The 20,038-nt window shown below is 45.3% G+C and overlaps 1 long non-coding RNA gene across 1 annotated transcript; it reads left to right on the top strand.

Annotated features, from left to right (window-relative positions):
- Window positions 1-236: 236 nt before the first annotated feature.
- LOC141277734 (uncharacterized) lies at window positions 237-18,217 on the top strand. The gene is made up of 3 exons (XR_012329507.1): window positions 237-320; window positions 11,708-11,818; window positions 18,136-18,217. It is a non-coding gene; the product is annotated as an uncharacterized lncRNA (long non-coding RNA).
- The last annotated feature ends 1,821 nt before the right edge of the window (window positions 18,218-20,038 follow it).

Below are 20,038 nucleotides of genomic sequence, written 5' to 3'. Positions count from 1 at the left end.
TCACAAGCAAAGGAAACTTTATATTTTGATCAGAGAATGGAGAGGTGAGAGCATGCACTACCCCGTGGGCTGTGGGCTGGGCTGCTGTGTAGAGATCCTGTCAGAGTCAGTGGGAGGGAGGGAGGCGGCGGAGCTCTCGAGGGCCGGGTTGGCTGTAGCTCAGGCTCTATATCGTGGAGTCTGCACTGGGCCCCAGGAGCTGAGGTGTCGACCCAGCCATTCTGCACTAGGAAATCTGGTCTGAAGTGCCGGGTGTGGAACCTCTGCCTGCGGGACCCTAGGAGCACGTGAAATTAGACAAAGCACAAAGGATAAAAAAGGTTAGACTTGACTTTATTGCCCAGATTCTATTTTTATCTCCCAGGGATTTTTAATGGGCTTTGCTGGGGACAAACCCCTCCTCTGCCTTTTGTCCCGTTCCTCATTCTTGGAGTGCTGAGGGTGCAGACCCTTCTTCTGTAACTGCTGAGTGCTGAGTTGGGAGCCCTCATACCCTGGGGCGAGGGTCAGAGCTTCTCCCCAGCAGCCTCCCGGTGACGTTGATTGTCCCCAGGACCCCTGCCTCCCTGCTCGTCCACCTGAGCACCAGCATTGGAAGTGTTATAGATTCTAATGACCTTTAAGGGTCCAGGAAAGAGATGTGCAGAGACGCTGTGGGGGCCGGTTTCACCCCGCCCCACATTTGTTCGGCCACCTTAGGCTGACCGTTTCTGCCAGCCTAGATGCTCTGACCAGTAGTCTGCGCTTTCTTCAATTAGGCCCCTGAATTAACGTACAAACAGCACCAGGTGTCAGAGCCCTGCCCGCTCAACTCCCAGACAGTCCAGGGTCAGTGGTGATCAAGGACCATGATGGCTACTGAGTCAACAGCCTTTTGAAGTAAACAGGAGTCCAGCCGGTCTTATTGGCCACCATCATCACGGTGTCTGTAGGCTTTTCTATGGTGACAGTGTGGTATACTGTTCCCCCGCCAAGATTATTAGCTCCCCTCTGGGTGCAGTAAGTCCTGCAAGCAGTAGTCTACTCTTTTGGGACACACTCTTGTTGTTTTATGAGAGAAACTCCAGGTCAAGTGATGTTCACACGAGTCGTCATGGTGCCCTGTTGCCCCCGGTTATCTCTCTGGATGTTGGAGTTGGAGGGCCTCCTCACTCGAGGTCGGTGTGCCCACGGAGCGAACCCTGCAACTTCAGGGCATGGTTGGTGGTTAGGATCACCACGTGGGGTCCTTTTCCCTTAGGAGGGAGGTGGCCTTTTGGGCTGCTGATTTCCAGGTTTTTAGATACCGCCAGTATCTTGGCCAGATGTGGCAGTGGGCCAAGCCCCTTGGTGACCGTAGTTTATCCTACCTGGATGGCATTCTTGCATTGTTCCATTTCAAGTGGTCCCAGTTTTTGCACTAATTCTCCAATGGCGATTCACCTTTCACCGGGAATGTAAAGGTCAAAGGGTTTAGCTAAATTAGGGAGTTCCAGGGCAAGGGTCTGAATTGACTGCTCTTTCCATTCTTGAAAGGCCACTTCTGGATTCTATTCAAAAGGATCATCATCTTTTCCTTTCAGTGTTTCATATAGAGGCCCAGCTAGTAGACTGTAGTTAGGGATCCAGAAGCAGCAAACCCTGGCCTCCCCAGGAACCCCTAAGCTGTCTTCTAGTTTTAGAAAGGGGTAAGGCTGAAAATGGTTTCTTCCCTTTCCTGGGATGGGCTTCTCTGACCTTCTGTGAGAATGAAGCCCAGGCAGGTCACCGCAGTCTGTGATATTTGAGCTTTTTCTTGGACAACTTCTATCCTTTATTGGCTTGGTAGTTCAGAGGCCTCCTTAGTAGGGCTGGCGATCAGAATGTCGTCTGCATATTGAAGGAGGGTTTCCTTTTCCAGAGGTAGAACTTTTAGGTCTTTAGCTAAGCTTTCCCCAAAGATGGTGTGGGAATTTTTGCACCCTTGGGGCCAGACGGCCCGGAAGTATTGTTTTAGTTGTATGTTGAGTCCTGCCACTCACAAGCCAAAATTTCTTGTGACTCTGGGACTAATGGAATACAAAAGAAGGCATCATTGAAGACTAATACAGAATACCATGTCCTGGTGGTTGGTAGAATGACCAGCAGGGTGTAGGAATTAGGAGCAACTGGAGGTATATCCTCGGTGGCTTCACTGACTGTCCTGACATCCTTTACCAGGTCCCCAGCAGCCCATGGGGCTCTCGTGGTCAGACCAATCCCAGAATATGGAGCTCACCTGGGCAGGTACCCCACCCCCACCCCAGCCCACGGGGCTCTCGTGGTCAGGCCCCTCCCAGGATACAGAGCTACCCTTGCGGGTACCGTGGCAGGGCTGGGCACACAGGAACCGTGCACATAGCCCTCATTGCAGAGCACCCCCAGCTCACCTGTCGCTCAGAGCTGACACAGAGCACCTCAGAGCAGGACTTGAACTAACAAACAGCAGCTGCGACAGGTCTGTGACCCTGGGCATCACTCCGTGAGGCCTCCCTCCACCTGGTCTTCCAGAGACTTCCACTGCACCCGGGGCACCAGGCCTCTGTCTCCAACCACCACCCACCCCTCCTCTCCCTGACTCCTGGGTTCCTCTCATTAGGAGAGGGTTTTCTTGAAGTTGTCTCCCACTCATGGGCCAGATAAAATGATTAGAAAACAAGCCAAAGCTGCAGCCCCTTGTCTATCCTGACTCTCAGGAGCCCACACCTGTTCCTTGGACCTGGCCGGTTCAGCAAGTTCCATTTTCTGCAACTGTGAGCCCCTGAGGGGTGATGATTGGCTGACCTGGGCAGCCTTACCGTGCCGGCCAGCCCTCCCCAGGTGTGCCTGGGTTGAGATCAATATAAATACCACTCCAGGCAGCAAGAGCCCCTGCAGCCGTGCCTGACGCCATTTTCTCTGCCCTGTCAGCAGTCTCGGGGCTGGGCTGGTGGGAGGGAGTGAGAGGCCACGGCTTTGTGGGTGGCCCAGTGTGAGTGGGGCTCTGCTGGACTTTCTGCAGCAGTTGCCAGGCTGCCACCTGCTAAAGAAGAGGATGTGTCACCCATACCTGCTGCTGGAATTTCTCCCTGGGCAGAGGTGAGGAAGGAAAAAAGCAGTGGGGGCAGGGACAGGACGGGTATCTCAGGCAGGGCAATGGAAATCTTCCAGAAGAGCACCCAGGGCCAGGACCATCCTGGCTGGCCTGCAGGCACCAAGTCGGCCGGCATGCTGTCACTCGTGTGGCTCTATGGCCCTTCCTCTAGGCTTTCAAGTCCTTGTATATATTCAGGTGTTTTACCTGGGATGGGTGGGAATAGTTCAGCAGCAACTGGCCTGGGGCTCAGCTCACGTTTACTCACAGATGCCTCAGCACGGTGCCCCAGCTTTGCAATGAGGACGCTTGTTGCGTGGGGGCTGCTGGCTGAATGGGAGACGATTCCCCACCACTGACCAACTTCAGAATTGTTTACAACTGGAGCAAGTGCCCTGATACGGTTTTCCTCTGTGTAACTGGTGGGTTCTGTGTTTTTTTCTCTTTTTCGTTTTTGGTTCAAGGTAGATTTTATTCCTCTTTTTTGTATTTACAGATATAAGCATGGAAATAATTTATTCATATAAATACATGTATGTGCAGGGAATAATTGTTTTTTCTGTTTTATTTTTTAAATTTTATTTCTTTTTAATTTTGAATTTTATTTTATATTTTTATACAGCAGGTTCTTATTGGTTATCTATTTTATACATATAAATGTATACATGCCAATCCCAGTCTCTCAACTCCTCCCCCCACCACCCCCCCAACAGCTTTCCCCCCTTGTTGTCCATACGTTTGTTGTCTACATCTGTTGCTCTATTTATGCCTTGCAAAATGGTTAATCTGTACAGTTTTTCTAGGTTCCACATATATGCATGAATATACAAGATTTGTTTTTCTCTTTCTGACTTACTTCACTCTGTATGACAGTCTCTAGATCCATCGACGTCTCTACAAATGACCCAATTTCATTCCTTTTCATGGCTTAGTAATATTCCATTTTATATATGTACCACGGCTTTATGCATTCGTCTGTCTGTGGGCATTTAGGTTGCTTCCATTACCTCGATATTGTAAATAGTGATGCAATGAACATTGCGGTGAATGACTCTTTTTGATTTATGGTTTTGTCTGGGTATATGTCCAGTACTGGGATTGCTGTATCATATGGTAATTCTATTGTTAGTTTCTTAAGAAATTCCATATTGTTCTCCATAATGACTGTATCAATTTATATTCCCAACAATAGTGGAAGAGGGTTCCTTTTCTCCACACCCTTTCCAGCATTTTCTGTTTGTAGATTTTCTATGATGCCTATTCTACCAGGTGTGAGGTGATACCTCATTGTTGAATCCATTTCGTTGAGCAAGGGGTAGGTCTTGTCTATTACATATTTGGCTTATGGAACGGTATCTGTGCTAATTTCAAACTCTGCTTTTATGCAGCACCCCAACTCACCTTCCCCCTTAAGCAAGCATAAGTTGGTTTTCTAAATTTGAGACCCTGTTCTGTTTTGTAATTCAGTTCATGTGTAGCCAAGTTCACATTCCGTGTATTAGTGATACCTTATGATGTTTCTTTTTCTGTGTGACTTATTTCACTTAGAATCATCGTGCCTCAATCCACTCATTATGCTGGTACGGGCCTGGTGACATAGATTTCATTGCTGAGTGGTATTCTGTTGTACATAAGTACCGCAACTTCTTTATCCATTATTTGCTCTCTGGGATATTTAACTTGTGCCGCAGAAGAGATTCCTGTAAAAAGAGCCGTCCCAAATTTTGGGGTGGCTGTGTCTTTTTGATTTTAATTTCCCTAAGCTATAGGACCATAAGTGGAAGTGCCCTAGGCTCTGTTGCTTTGTTTTTTAGATGTTTCAGGAAACACCATACACTTCTCCCGAGTGTCTGTTGGCAATTTACATCCCGCCCATCAGCATAACAAGGCTCCCAGTTCTCCATGGCCTGTCCTGCCTTTCTGGATTTTACACTTTTTTCAGATGGCCCTTTTGACCGGGGGGAAGTGAGACTTCATTGTAGTGCAGATTTCCTTTGCAAGCTTGCTTGGTTGGCCAAAAAGGGCGTATGCGTTTTTTCCTGAATATATTCAGGAAAAAACGCATACGCCCTTTTTGGCCAAGTGCATCATTGTCGACGTTCTGCCTCTTTTCCTGTGTTTTAAATGCAATCCAATTCCGATTCCTCCTGAAATCGGTTTCCTGCAATTCTGCCCCGCATTCAAGTCCTCTTGGCAGCCCTACTTCAGTATATTTTCGGACAATAGCTGTCATTTATAAATCTGCAGGTTTGTGAATTACAGTGCCCCTGAGCTCCTTTCTTCAACTCGCTTTCTTGTGAGCTGGCCACAACACCGCAGGATTGCTTCAGGCCCTAATCTGGTTCCGGCACGGCATGCTGAGCCTTTGGTTTATTCCTCTTCCCTGTGGGAAATGAGAGTTAAATTTGCCCGTCCAGACACCTCCAGCTAGTCTCTCATTGGTTCTCCCTATTCCTGTTCATCTTCCGCAGAAATTGCAAACTGGGCCAAACAGGAGGTTAAAGGCGCTGACTCTCCAAGTCGGGAGAGTGTTAGTAAAGCGTCTGGAATGTTGCACCCGAGTACCAGGGTACGAAAAGTGAGACACATTTGAACACGTTTCTCGATCACACGGTGGATCATACTCTGGGTTCCACATGCATGTTTTAGCTGAAGGAAGAATCCCTTAAACCTGGAGAGTTGAGACCCATGGAATGGGTACCATGCAATATGACTTCAAAGGGTCTGCATTTGCTCACCGAACCTCACCAATCTTATGAGCCCCAAGTGTCCAGCCTTATGTGTCACCCAGCTCTGGGTGTAGATATGGTAAATGCAGGTTGCATGAGAAGCCTTGAATGAATTACTTAAGTATTGCTCTCTATTTCACTGTCATTGTGTTTTGTTTAAGAAATTTATTTTTAATATGGGATTTAGCTGATTTTCACTGCTTTAATGCCGCTGTACACACTCTTGATTCTCTTACAGAGATATATAAATCCATAGCTTTTATGATTCTTACTAGGCTGGTATATTCCTAGGCGTTGAATATGGGGTGTTGAGTCCATTTCGTTGAGCAAGGAGTAGCTCTTGTCTATTCCATATTTGGCTTATAGAACTTTATCTGTGCTCATTTCAATCTCTGGTTTTATGCAGCACCCCAACTCACCTTTCCCCTTAAGCAAGCATAAGTTGGTTTTCTAAATTTGAGACCCTGTTCTGTTTTGGAATTCAGTTCCTGTGTAGCCAAGTTTACATTCCGTGTATTAGTGATATCTTATGATGTTTCTTTTTCTGTGTGACTTATTTCAGTTAGATTCATCGTACTTAATCCACTCATTATGCTGCTACGGGCCTGATGACATAGATTTCATTGCTGAGTGATATTGCATTGTACGTAAGTACCACAACTTCTTTATCCATTTTTCACTTTCTGCGATATTGAACTTGTACCGTATATGAGGTTCTTGTAAACAGAGCCATCCCAAACTTTGGGGTGGCTGTGTCTTTTTGATTTTAATTTCCCTAAACTATAGGACCATAAGTGGAAGTGCCCTAGGCTCTGTTGCTTTGTTTTTTAGATGTTTCAGGAAACACCATACACTTCTCCAGAGTGGCTGTTGGCAATTTACATCCCGCCCATCAGCATTAGAAGGCTCCCAGTTCTCCATGGCCTGTCATGCCTTTAAGGATTTTACACATTTTTCAGATGGCCCTTTTGACCAGGGGAAAGTGAGACTTCATTGTAGTGCAGATTTCCTTTGCAAGCTTGCTTGGTTGGCCAAAAAGTGTGTATGCGTTTTTTCCTGACTATATTCAGGAAAAAACACATACGCCCTTTTTGGCCAAGTGCATCATTGTCGAGGTTCTGACTCTCTTCATATGTTTTCAATGCAATTCCAGTGTACCTCCTGAAATCGGTTTCCTGCAATTCTGCCTTGCTTTCAATGCCTCTTCTTAGCCTTACCTCAATATATTTTTTGAAAATAGTTGGCCTTTATAACTCTGCAGGTTTTTGAATTGCAGTGGCCCTTAGCTCCATTTTTCAGCTCTTATTTTTGTGATCTTGCCCCATAACCACAGGATTCCTTGAAGCTGTATTCTTCTTCTGGGGCACCTTGCTGTGCCTTTGGTTAATTCTTCTTACTGACGTGAAATTAGAGTGACATGTGCCCATTGAAACCGCTACAGCTAGTTTCTCACTGGTTCCCCCTATTCCCATTCATCCTCCGCACTAACTGCAGACTGTGCGATACCAGAACTTAAAGGCATTGACTCTCCATGTGGGGATGTTGTTAGTAAAGCGGCTGGAATGTCGATCCGGAGCCCCAGGAGAGGAAAAATGAGGTGTGTTTTAGAAACCTTTCCCGATCATATGGTATACCAGTCGCTGGGTTTCCCAAGCATGGTTTAGCTGTAGGAAGATTCCCTTCAACCTGGAGTGTTGGGACCCTTGGACTGAGTAGCATGAAGTATTGCATTAAACTTTCGGCAGTTGCTCACCAAAGCTCACCAATCCTCTCAGCCCCAAGTGTCCAGCCTTATGTCTTATCCAGCTGTGGGTTTATATGTGGTCAATCCAGGTTGCATCACAGCCCCTGAGCGAATTTTGTAAGAATTTTTCTCTCTTTCATTGTTTCAGCGTTTTGTTTTTAAAATTTATTTCTATAATGGGGTTTAGCTCATTTTCACTGCTGTGTTTGTGCCGCTCTGCACACACTTGATTCCCTTATGGAGATATATCAATACATGGGTTTTAAGATTCTTATTACTCAGATATATTTCTCTGCGGTGTATAGGGTGTGTTGAGGCCAGTTCATTGAGCAAGGTGTAGATCTTGTCTAATACCTATTTGGTTTATTGAACGGTATCTGTGCTAATTTCAAACTCTGGTTTTATGCATCACCCCACCTCTCCTTTCCCCTTAAGCTGACATAAGTGTGTTTTCTAAATGTGAGACACTGTTCTGTTCTGTAATTCATTTCTTGTGCAGCCATATTTACCCTCCTTCTATAAGTGATATATTATGATATGTTTCTTTTTCTGTTTGACTTATTTCAAGTAGTATTATCGGACCTAAATCCACTCTTTATCCTTCTACGAGCCTTATTACATTGATTTCATGGTGAAGAGATATTCCATTGTACATAAGTACCACATCTTCTTTATCCATTGTTCTCTTTCCTGGGATATTTAAGGTGTACTGAAGTTGAGGTTCTTGTAAACAGAGTAGCCCTAAACTGTGGTGTGCTTGTGTCTTGTTGATTTTTAGACTTCCCTAGATATACTCCCATGATTGGAAGTGTCCTATGCTCTGTAGCTCTGTTTTTTAGATGATTTAGGAACCACCATACACTTCTCCAGAGTGGCTCTCGGCAGTTCACACACTGCCCATCAGCGTATAAAGGCTCCCTGTTCTCCATGGCCTGTCCTGCATTTCTGGTTTTTACAATTTTTTAGGATGGCCCTTTTGACCGGTGGGAAATGAGACTTCTTTGTTGTGCACATTTGCATTGCTTGCTTGCTTCGTTGCCCATAAAGTGCGTATGCGTTTTTTCCTGGATATAATCAGGAAAAAACGCATACGCCCTTTTGGGCCAACTGCATCATTGTCGAAATTCTGCCGCTTTTCATGTGCGTTAAAGACGAGTCCAATCTATCTCTTGAAATCTGTTTCTTGCAATTCTGTCTTGCATTCAGATCCTCTTCTTTGTCTTACCTCAACATATTTTTGGACGTTAGTTTTCATTTATAACTCTGCAGGTTTGTGAATTGCAGTGACCCTGAGCTCCATTTTTTAAGTTGTTCTTTTGTGAGCTGGCCTCAAACCCACAGGATTGCTTCAGGCCCTATTTTGGCTCCGGCGAGGCAGGCTGAGCCTTTCTTTAATTCTTATTCTTAATGGGAAATTAGAGTGATATGTGCCCGTCCAAACCCCTACAACTATTTTCTCATTGGTTCCCCCTCTTCCCGTTCATCCTCCTCACAATTTGCAAAATGTGTGAAACAGAAGTTTAAATGTGCTGATTCTCCAAGTGGGGAGATTCTAAGTAGCGTGGCTGGAATGGTGAACAGGAGCACCAGGAGAGGATAAATGAGGTGCATTTTAGACACATCTCCCGATCACATGGTGTACAGTCCTCTGGGTTTTCCATGCATGTTTTAGCTATAGGAAGATCCCTTGAACCTGCAGATTTGGGACCCATTGAATGGGTACCAGGTAGTATTACTTTAAAGGGTGTGCATTTCCTCACCCAACCTCACATTTCTCTTAGCGCAAACAGTTTCCAGCCTTATGTCTCATCCTGCTGTGGGTCCTGATGTGTTCAATCCATGTTGCATCACCATCCCTGAGGAAAAGTTGTAAGAGGTTTTCTCTGTCTCTCTGTCGTTTATTTTTTTCAATTTATTACTATATTGGTTACAGCTGATTTTCAAAGCTCTGTTTCTTGCTGCTGTACATCCACTTGATTCACGTACAGAGAGACATCAATAAATTCTTTTTCAGATTCTTACCAGTCGTATATATTCTTTTCCGGTGACTTGAGTGTGCTGAGTGCAGTTCTTTTAGCTACCGTGTAGGCCTTGTTGATTCTCAGTTTGGTATTTGGAATGGTATCTTTGCTGATTTCAACCTCCTGGATGATGCCTCACCCCTCCCCACCTTTCCCGTTTAGCAGCCTTATGCGTGTTTTCTACATATTTGACTATGTTTTTGTTTTGTAATTTAGTTCATGTGTAGCCATTTTGGATTCCACCTTTAAGTGATATCTTATGATATGTGTCTTTTTCTTTTTGAATTCTGTCACTTAGAATGATCATACGTAACTCCTCCGGAGTTGTTACAACTGGCCATATTTCATTGATTTCCAGGCTGAATAATATTCCACTCTACCTAAGTACCACATCTCTATCCATTTTTTCCCTCCAGAGACATTTAAGTTATATCCTAGTCGAGGATCTTTTAAACAGAGAGGGGGTAAACATTGGGGTGCCTGTGTCCTCTCGATTTTTGTTTTTCCCAAGATATACGCCCATGAGTGCAAGTGCCCTATGCTCTGTAGCTCATTTTTTAGATGCTTTAGTAAACACAATACACTTCTCCAGAATGGCCGTTGGCAATATACATTTCCACTATAAGTCTCACAGGGCTCCCTCTTCTCGTTGCCCTGTCCTGCATTTCTGTTGTTTATGCTTTATGAGGATGGCTCTTCTGACTGATGCGAAGTGATATCTTTTGTAGTATTGACTTCCAGTGCCCACCTGTTTGGTTGGCTAAAAAAGTGTATGCCCTTTTCTTGAATATATACAGAAAAAAACACATACACCCTTTTTGGCCAACTGCAATGTTGGCAATGTTCAGCTCCTTTTCTTGTGCTTAATGGCGAGTCCTTTCTACCTCCTCAAATCCCTTTCCTGCCATTCTCCCTTGCTTACAAGTCCTTTTCTCTGACTTTCCTCAAGACATTTTTCAGTGATGGATATTTTCAACTCTGCAGTTTTGTGAATTTTACTGCCCCTGAGTTCCATTGTTCAACTTGTGTTTATGGGAACTGGCCACAAAGCAGCAGGATTTCCTCAAACCCTATACTGTTTCCATGGGCAACCCTAGCCTTTGGTCAATTCGTCTTCCTGATTGGAAATTAGAGTGACATGTGCCTGTCTGAACACCTAGGACTTGTCTCTCATTGTTCCTCATCCTTCCGCTTCATCCTCTGGACAAATTCCAAACTGTACGCAACAGGATGTTGACAGTGCTGACATCTCCAAGTGGGGAGACTGTTAGTAAAGACGCTGGAGGGGTGAACCCGAGCACCAGGAGATGTGGAGATGAGATGCCTTTTCCAAACTCTTCCCGATCAGATGGTATACCATCCTCTGGGTGTGACAGACATGTTTTAGCAGTAGGAAGAGTTCCATTCATGTAAGGAGAACACCAGGGCTTTTTCAAAATCAGTGTCTCCCCGAAACCCAAACTGGGGAAGTTTTTAAGCTACGGCTACACATATGTTCATTAAGGGCCTTGGGAAGTAGGCAGAGTCCAAACTTTAGATGATTGAAGTCTTCAGGGTCAGAAGCACTCACCACCAGCTTCCCTTAGGCTACACTTTAACTATCATTGATAGATGATGTCAATAAAAATATCTATTCTTTTTCAGATTATTTCCCCTTATAGGTTATTGCACAATGTTGAGTGTAGTTCCCTGTGCTATACAGTAGTTCCTTGTTGATGATCTATTTTATACATAGCAGTGTGTATGTGTTAATCCCAAACTGTTAATTTATCCCTCCTCCCACCTTTCCCCTTTGGTAATAATAAATTATAAGATTTTATACTTCTCAGAAATGGGGGAGCTGAAAGAGAGGTATCATTTTCAATGGAAAAGCATTTAAAACAAGATTGAAGGTTTAACCAAGATTATTAGATGTACATCCTTGGAAAGAAATCACTTCATTTCTCTAATATTGACCTGACAAATAAGACAAACCTTTTCACTGAACTTGCTTATAATAAAGTGATGGAAATATCAAATGGAAGTGTTAGAAACATCTTATTTTACCCGAGCCTTATACACTGTTCTATGTTAACTACAGTTTGGCTCACACATCTGTTCATTGAGGTTACAATAGTCTCAATTTCTGTTACTGATCCTCCAGAGTGGACCCCAACAAGTGTCCCCCTGCCCAGTGTCATTGGGGCCAACAGATCGAGACTGAGTTTGGTTCACAAGCAAAGGAAACTTTATATTTTGATCAGAGAATGGAGAGGTGAGAGCATGCACTACCCCGTGGGCTGTGGGCTGGGCTGCTGTGTAGAGATCCTGTCAGAGTCAGTGGGAGGGAGGGAGGCGGCGGAGCTCTCGAGGGCCGGGTTGGCTGTAGCTCAGGCTCTATATCGTGGAGTCTGCACTGGGCCCCAGGAGCTGAGGTGTCGACCCAGCCATTCTGCACTAGGAAATCTGGTCTGAAGTGCCGGGTGTGGAACCTCTGCATGCGGGACCCTAGGAGCACGTGAAATTAGACAAAGCACAAAGGATAAAAAAGGTTAGACTTGACTTTATTGCCCAGATTCTATTTTTATCTCCCAGGGATTTTTAATGGGCTTTGCTGGGGACAAACCCCTCCTCTGTCTTTTGTCCCGTTCCTCATTCTTGGAGTGCTGAGGGTGCAGACCCTTCTTCTGTAACTGCTGAGTGCTGAGTTGGGAGCCCTCATACCCTGGGGCGAGGGTCAGAGCTTCTCCCCAGCAGCCTCCCGGTGACGTTGATTGTCCCCAGGACCCCTGCCTCCCTGCTCGTCCACCTGAGCACCAGCATTGGAAGTGTTATAGATTCTAATGACCTTTAAGGGTCCAGGAAAGAGATGTGCAGAGACGCTGTGGGGGCCGGTTTCACCCCGCCCCACATTTGTTCGGCCACCTTAGGCTGACCGTTTCTGCCAGCCTAGATGCTCTGACCAGTAGTCTGCGCTTTCTTCAATTAGGCCCCTGAATTAACGTACAAACAGCACCAGGTGTCAGAGCCCTGCCCGCTCAACTCCCAGACAGTCCAGGGTCAGTGGTGATCAAGGACCATGATGGCTACTGAGTCAACAGCCTTTTGAAGTAAACAGGAGTCCAGCCGGTCTTATTGGCCACCATCATCACGGTGTCTGTAGGCTTTTCTATGGTGACAGTGTGATATACGGTTCCCCCGCCAAGATTATTAGCTCCCCTCTGGGTGCAGTAAGTCCTGCAAGCAGTAGTCTACTCTTTTGGGACACACTCTTGTTGTTTTATGAGAGAAACTCCAGGTCAAGTGATGTTCACACGAGTCGTCATGGTGCCCTGTTGCCCCCGGTTATCTCTCTGGATGTTGGAGTTGGAGGGCCTCCTCACGCGAGGTCGGTGTGCCCACGGAGCGAACCCTGCAACTTCAGGGCATGGTTGGTGGTTAGGATCACCACGTGGGGTCCTTTTCCCTTAGGAGGGAGGTGGCCTTTTGGGCTGCTGATTTCCAGGTTTTTAGATACCGCCAGTATCTTGGCCAGATGTGGCAGTGGGCCAAGCCCCTTGGTGACCGTAGTTTATCCTACCTGGATGGCATTCTTGCATTGTTCCATTTCAAGTGGTCCCAGTTTTTGCACTAATTCTCCAATGGCGATTCACCTTTCACCGGGAATGTAAAGGTCAAAGGGTTTAGCTAAATTAGGGAGTTCCAGGGCAAGGGTCTGAATTGACTGCTCTTTCCATTCTTGAAAGGCCACTTCTGGATTCTATTCAAAAGGATCATCATCTTTTCCTTTCAGTGTTTCATATAGAGGCCCAGCTAGTAGACTGTAGTTAGGGATCCAGAAGCAGCAAACCCTGGCCTCCCCAGGAACCCCTAAGCTGTCTTCTAGTTTTAGAAAGGGGTAAGGCTGAAAATGGTTTCTTCCCTTTCCTGGGATGGGCTTCTCCGACCTTCTGTGAGAATGAAGCCCAGGCAGGTCACTGCAGTCTGTGATATTTGAGCTTTTTCTTGGACAACTTCTATCCTTTATTGGCTTGGTAGTTCAGAGGCCTCCTTAGTAGGGCTGGCGATCAGAATGTCATCTGCATATTGAAGGAGGGTTTCCTTTTCCAGAGGTAGAACTTTTAGGTCTTTAGCTAAGCTTTCCCCAAAGACGGTGTGGGAATTTTTGCACCCTTGGGGCCAGACGGCCCGGAAGTATTGTTTTAGTTGTATGTTGAGTCCTGCCACTCACAAGCCAAAATTTCTTGTGACTCTGGGACTAATGGAATACAAAAGAAGGCATCATTGAAGACTAATACAGAATACCATGTCCTGGTGGTTGGTAGAATGACCAGCAGGGTGTAGGAATTAGGAGCAACTGGAGGTATATCCTCGGTGGCTTCACTGACTGTCCTGACATCCTTTACCAGGTCCCCAGCAGCCCATGGGGCTCTCGTGGTCAGACCAATCCCAGAATATGGAGCTCACCTGGGCAGGTACCCCACCCCCACCCCAGCCCACGGGGCTCTCGTGGTCAGGCCCCTCCCAGGATACAGAGCTACCCTTGCAGGTACCGTGGCAGGGCTGGGCACACAGGAACCGTGCACATAGCCCTCATTGCAGAGCACCCCCAGCTCACCTGTCGCTCAGAGCTGACACAGAGCACCTCAGAGCAGGACTTGAACTAACAAACAGCAGCTGCGACAGGTCTGTGACCCTGGGCATCACTCCGTGAGGCCTCCCTCCACCTGGTCTTCCAGAGACTTCCACTGCACCCGGGGCACCAGGCCTCTGTCTCCAACCACCACCCACCCCTCCTCTCCCTGACTCCTGGGTTCCTCTCATTAGGAGAGGGTTTTCTTGAAGTTGTCTCCCACTCATGGGCCAGATAAAATGATTAGAAAACAAGCCAAAGCTGCAGCCCCTTGTCTATCCTGACTCTCAGGAGCCCACACCTGTTCCTTGGACCTGGCCGGTTCAGCAAGTTCCATTTTCTGCAACTGTGAGCCCCTGAGGGGTGATGATTGGCTGACCTGGGCAGCCTTACCGTGCCGGCCAGCCCTCCCCAGGTGTGCCTGGGTTGAGATCAATATAAATACCACTCCAGGCAGCAAGAGCCCCTGCAGCCGTGCCTGACGCCATTTTCTCTGCCCTGTCAGCAGTCTCGGGGCTGGGCTGGTGGGAGGGAGTGAGAGGCCACGGCTTTGTGGGTGGCCCAGTGTGAGTGGGGCTCTGCTGGACTTTCTGCAGCAGTTGCCAGGCTGCCACCTGCTAAAGAAGAGGATGTGTCACCCATACCTGCTGCTGGAATTTCTCCCTGGGCAGAGGTGAGGAAGGAAAAAAGCAGTGGGGGCAGGGACAGGACGGGTATCTCAGGCAGGGAAATGGAAATCTTCCAGAAGAGCACCCAGGGCCAGGACCATCCTGGCTGGCCTGCAGGCACCAAGTCGGCCGGCATGCTGTCACTCGTGTGGCTCTATGGCCCTTCCTCTAGGCTTTCAAGTCCTTGTATATATTCAGGTGTTTTACCTGGGACGGGTGGGAATAGTTCAGCAGCAACTGGCCTGGGGCTCAGCTCACGTTTACTCACAGATGCCTCGGCACGGTGCCCCAGCTTTGCAATGAGGACGCTTGTTGCGTGGGGGCTGCTGGCTGAATGGGAGACGATTCCCCACCACTGACCAACTTCAGAATTGTTTACAACTGGAGCAAGTGCCCTGATACGGTTTTCCTCTGTGTAACTGGTGGGTTCTGTGTTTTTTTCTCTTTTTCGTTTTTGGTTCAAGGTAGATTTTATTCCTCTTTTTTGTATTTACAGATATAAGCATGGAAATAATTTATTCATATAAATACATGTATGTGCAGGGAATAATTGTTTTTTCTGTTTTATTTTTTAAATTTTATTTCTTTTTAATTTTGAATTTTATTTTATATTTTTATACAGCAGGTTCTTATTGGTTATCTATTTTATACATATAAATGTATACATGCCAATCCCAGTCTCTCAACTCCTCCCACCACCACCCCCCCAACAGCTTTCCCCCCTTGTTGTCCATACGTTTGTTGTCTACATCTGTTGCTCTATTTATGCCTTGCAAAATGGTTAATCTGTACAGTTTTTCTAGGTTCCACATATATGCATGAATATACAAGATTTGTTTTTCTCTTTCTGACTTACTTCACTCTGTATGACAGTCTCTAGATCCATCGACGTCTCTACAAATGACCCAATTTCATTCCTTTTCATGGCTTAGTAATATTCCATTTTATATATGTACCACAGCTTTATGCATTCGTCTGTCTGTGGGCATTTAGGTTGCTTCCATTACCTCGATATTGTAAATAGTGATGCAATGAACATTGCGGTGAATGACTCTTTTTGATTTATGGTTTTGTCTGGGTATATGTCCAGTACTGGGATTGCTGTATCATATGGTAATTCTATTGTTAGTTTCTTAAGAAATTCCATATTGTTCTCCATAATGACTGTATCAATTTATATTCCCAACAATAGTGGAAGAGGGTTCCTTTTCTCCACACCCTTTCCAGCATTTTTTGTTTGTAGATTTTCTATGATGCCTATTCTACCAGGTGTGAGGTGATACCTCATTGTTGAATCCATTTCGTTGAGCAAGGGGTAGGTCTTGTCTATTACATATTTGGCTTATGGAACGGTATCTGTGCTAATTTCAAACTCTGCTTTTATGCAGCACCCCAACTCACCTTCCCCCTTAAGCAAGCATAAGTTGGTTTTCTAAATTTGAGACCCTGTTCTGTTTTGTAATTCAGTTCATGTGTAGCCAAGTTCACATTCCGTGTATTAGTGATACCTTATGATGTTTCTTTTTCTGTGTGACTTATTTCACTTAGAATCATCGTGCCTCAATCCACTCATTATGCTGGTACGGGCCTGGTGACATAGATTTCATTGCTGAGTGGTATTCTGTTGTACATAAGTACCGCAACTTCTTTATCCATTATTTGCTCTCTGGGATATTTAACTTGTGCCGCAGAAGAGATTCCTGTAAAAAGAGCCGTCCCAAATTTTGGGGTGGCTGTGTCTTTTTGATTTTAATTTCCCTAAGCTATAGGACCATAAGTGGAAGTGCCCTAGGCTCTGTTGCTTTGTTTTTTAGATGTTTCAGGAAACACCATACACTTCTCCAGAGTGTCTGTTGGCAATTTACATCCCGCCCATCAGCATAACAAGGCTCCCAGTTCTCCATGGCCTGTCCTGCCTTTCTGGATTTTACACTTTTTTCAGATGGCCCTTTTGACCGGGGGGAAGTGAGACTTCATTGTAGTGCAGATTTCCTTTGCAAGCTTGCTTGGTTGGCCAAAAAGGGCGTATGCGTTTTTTCCTGAATATATTCAGGAAAAAACGCATACGCCCTTTTTGGCCAAGTGCATCATTGTCGACGTTCTGCCTCTTTTCCTGTGTTTTAAATGCAATCCAATTCCGATTCCTCCTGAAATCGGTTTCCTGCAATTCTGCCCCGCATTCAAGTCCTCTTGGCAGCCCTACTTCAGTATATTTTCGGACAATAGCTGTCATTTATAAATCTGCAGGTTTGTGAATTACAGTGCCCCTGAGCTCCTTTCTTCAACTCGCTTTCTTGTGAGCTGGCCACAACACCGCAGGATTGCTTCAGGCCCTAATCTGGTTCCGGCACGGCATGCTGAGCCTTTGGTTTATTCCTCTTCCCTGTGGGAAATGAGAGTTAAATTTGCCCGTCCAGACACCTCCAGCTAGTCTCTCATTGGTTCTCCCTATTCCTGTTCATCTTCCGCAGAAATTGCAAACTGGGCCAAACAGGAGGTTAAAGGCACTCACTCTCCAAGTGAGGAGAGTGTTAGTAAAGCGTCTGGAATGTTGCACCCGAGTACCAGGGAACGAAAAGTGAGACACATTTGAACACGTTTCTCGATCACACGGTGGATCATACTCTGGGTTCCACATGCATGTTTTAGCTGAAGGAAGAATCCCTTAAACCTGGAGAGTTGAGACCCATGGAATGGGTACCATGCAATATGACTTCAAAGGGTCTGCATTTGCTCACCGAACCTCACCAATCTTATGAGCCCCAAGTGTCCAGCCTTATGTGTCACCCAGCTCTGGGTGTAGATATGGTAAATGCAGGTTGCATCAGAAGCCTTGAATGAATTACTTAAGTATTGCTCTCTATTTCACTGTCATTGTGTTTTGTTTAAGAAATTTATTTTTAATATGGGATTTAGCTGATTTTCACTGCTTTAATGCCGCTGTACACACTCTTGATTCTCTTACAGAGATATATAAATCCATAGCTTTTATGATTCTTACTAGTCAGGTATATTCCTAGGCGTTGAATATGGGGTGTTGAGTCCATTTCGTTGAGCAAGGAGTAGCTCTTGTCTATTCCATATTTGGCTTATAGAACTTTATCTGTGCTCATTTCAATCTCTGGTTTTATGCAGCACCCCAACTCACCTTTCCCCTTAAGCAAGCATAAGTTGGTTTTCTAAATTTGAGACCCTGTTCTGTTTTGGAATTCAGTTCCTGTGTAGCCAAGTTTACATTCCGTGTATTAGTGATATCTTATGATGTTTCTTTTTCTGTGTGACTTATTTCAGTTAGATTCATCGTACTTAATCCACTCATTATGCTGCTACGGGCCTGATGACATAGATTTCATTGCTGAGTGATATTGCATTGTACGTAAGTACCACAACTTCTTTATCCATTTTTCACTTTCTGCGATATTGAACTTGTACCGTATATGAGGTTCTTGTAAACAGAGCCATCCCAAACTTTGGGGTGGCTGTGTCTTTTTGATTTTAATTTCCCTAAACTATAGGACCATAAGTGGAAGTGCCCTAGGCTCTGTTGCTTTGTTTTTTAGATGTTTCAGGAAACACCATACACTTCTCCAGAGTGGCTGTTGGCAATTTACATCCCGCCCATCAGCATAAGAAGGCTCCCAGTTCTCCATGGCCTGTCGTGCCTTTATGGATTTTACACTTTTTTCAGATGGCCCTTTTGACCAGGGGAAAGTGAGACTTCATTGTAGTGCAGATTTCCTTTGCAAGCTTGCTTGGTTGGCCAAAAAGTGTGTATGCGTTTTTTCCTGACTATATTCAGGAAAAAACACATACGCCCTTTTTGGCCAAGTGCATCATTGTCGAGGTTCTGACTCTCTTCATATGTTTTCAATGCAATTCCAGTGTACCTCCTGAAATCGGTTTCCTGCAATTCTGCCTTGCTTTCAATGCTTCTTCATAGCCTTACCTCAATATATTTTTTGAAAATAGTTGGCCTTTATAACTCTGCAGGTTTTTGAATTGCAGTGGCCCTTAGCTCCATTTTTCAGCTCTTATTTTTGTGATCTTGCCCCATAACCACAGGATTCCTTGAAGCTGTATTCTTCTTCTGGGGCACCTTGCTGTGCCTTTGGTTAATTCTTCTTACTGATGTGAAATTAGAGTGACATGTGCCCATTGAAACCGCTACAGCTAGTTTCTCACTGGTTCCCCCTATTCCCATTCATCCTCTGCACTAACTGCAGACTGTGCGATACCAGAACTTAAAGGCATTGACTCTCCATGTGGGGATGTTGTTAGTAAAGCGGCTGGAATGTCGATCCGGAGCCCCAGGAGAGGAAAAATGAGGTGTGTTTTAGAAACCTTTCCCGATCATATGGTATACCAGTCGCTGGGTTTCCCAAGCATGGTTTAGCTGTAGGAAGATTCCCTTCAACCTGGAGTGTTGGGACCCTTGGAATGAGTAGCATGAAGTATTGCATTAAACTTTCGGCAGTTGCTCACCAAAGCTCACCAATCCTCTCAGCCCCAAGTGTCCAGCCTTATGTCTTATCCAGCTGTGGGTTTATATGTGGTCAATCCAGGTTGCATCACAGCCCCTGAGCGAATTTTGTAAGAATTTTTCTCTCTTTCATTGTTTCAGCGTTTTGTTTTTAAAATTTATTTCTATAATGGGGTTTAGCTCATTTTCACTGCTGTGTTTGTGCCGCTCTGCACACACTTGATTCCCTTATGGAGATATATCAATACATGGGTTTTAAGATTCTTATTACTCAGATATATTTCTCTGCGGTGTATAGGGTGTGTTGAGGCCAGTTCATTGAGCAAGGTGTAGATCTTGTCTAATACCTATTTGGTTTATTGAACGGTATCTGTGCTAATTTCAAACTCTGGTTTTATGCATCACCCCACCTCTCCTTTCCCCTTAAGCTGACATAAGTGTGTTTTCTAAATGTGAGACACTGTTCTGTTCTGTAATTCATTTCTTGTGCAGCCATATTTACCCTCCCTCTATAAGTGATATCTTATGATATGTTTCTTTTTCTGTTTGACTTATTTCAAGTAGTATTATCGGACCTAAATCCACTCTTTATCCTTCTACTAGCCTTATTACATTGATTTCATGGTGAAGAGATATTCCATTGTACATAAGTACCACATCTTCTTTATCCATTGTTCTCTTTCCTGGGATATTTAAGGTGTACTGAAGTTGAGG

The sequence above is a fragment of the Tursiops truncatus genome, unplaced genomic scaffold (genome assembly GCF_011762595.2).
Source record: "Tursiops truncatus isolate mTurTru1 unplaced genomic scaffold, mTurTru1.mat.Y mat_scaffold_238_arrow_ctg1, whole genome shotgun sequence".
Lineage (NCBI taxonomy): Eukaryota > Metazoa > Chordata > Mammalia > Artiodactyla > Delphinidae > Tursiops > Tursiops truncatus.
This window is presented reverse-complemented; position numbering and strand designations above follow the sequence as displayed.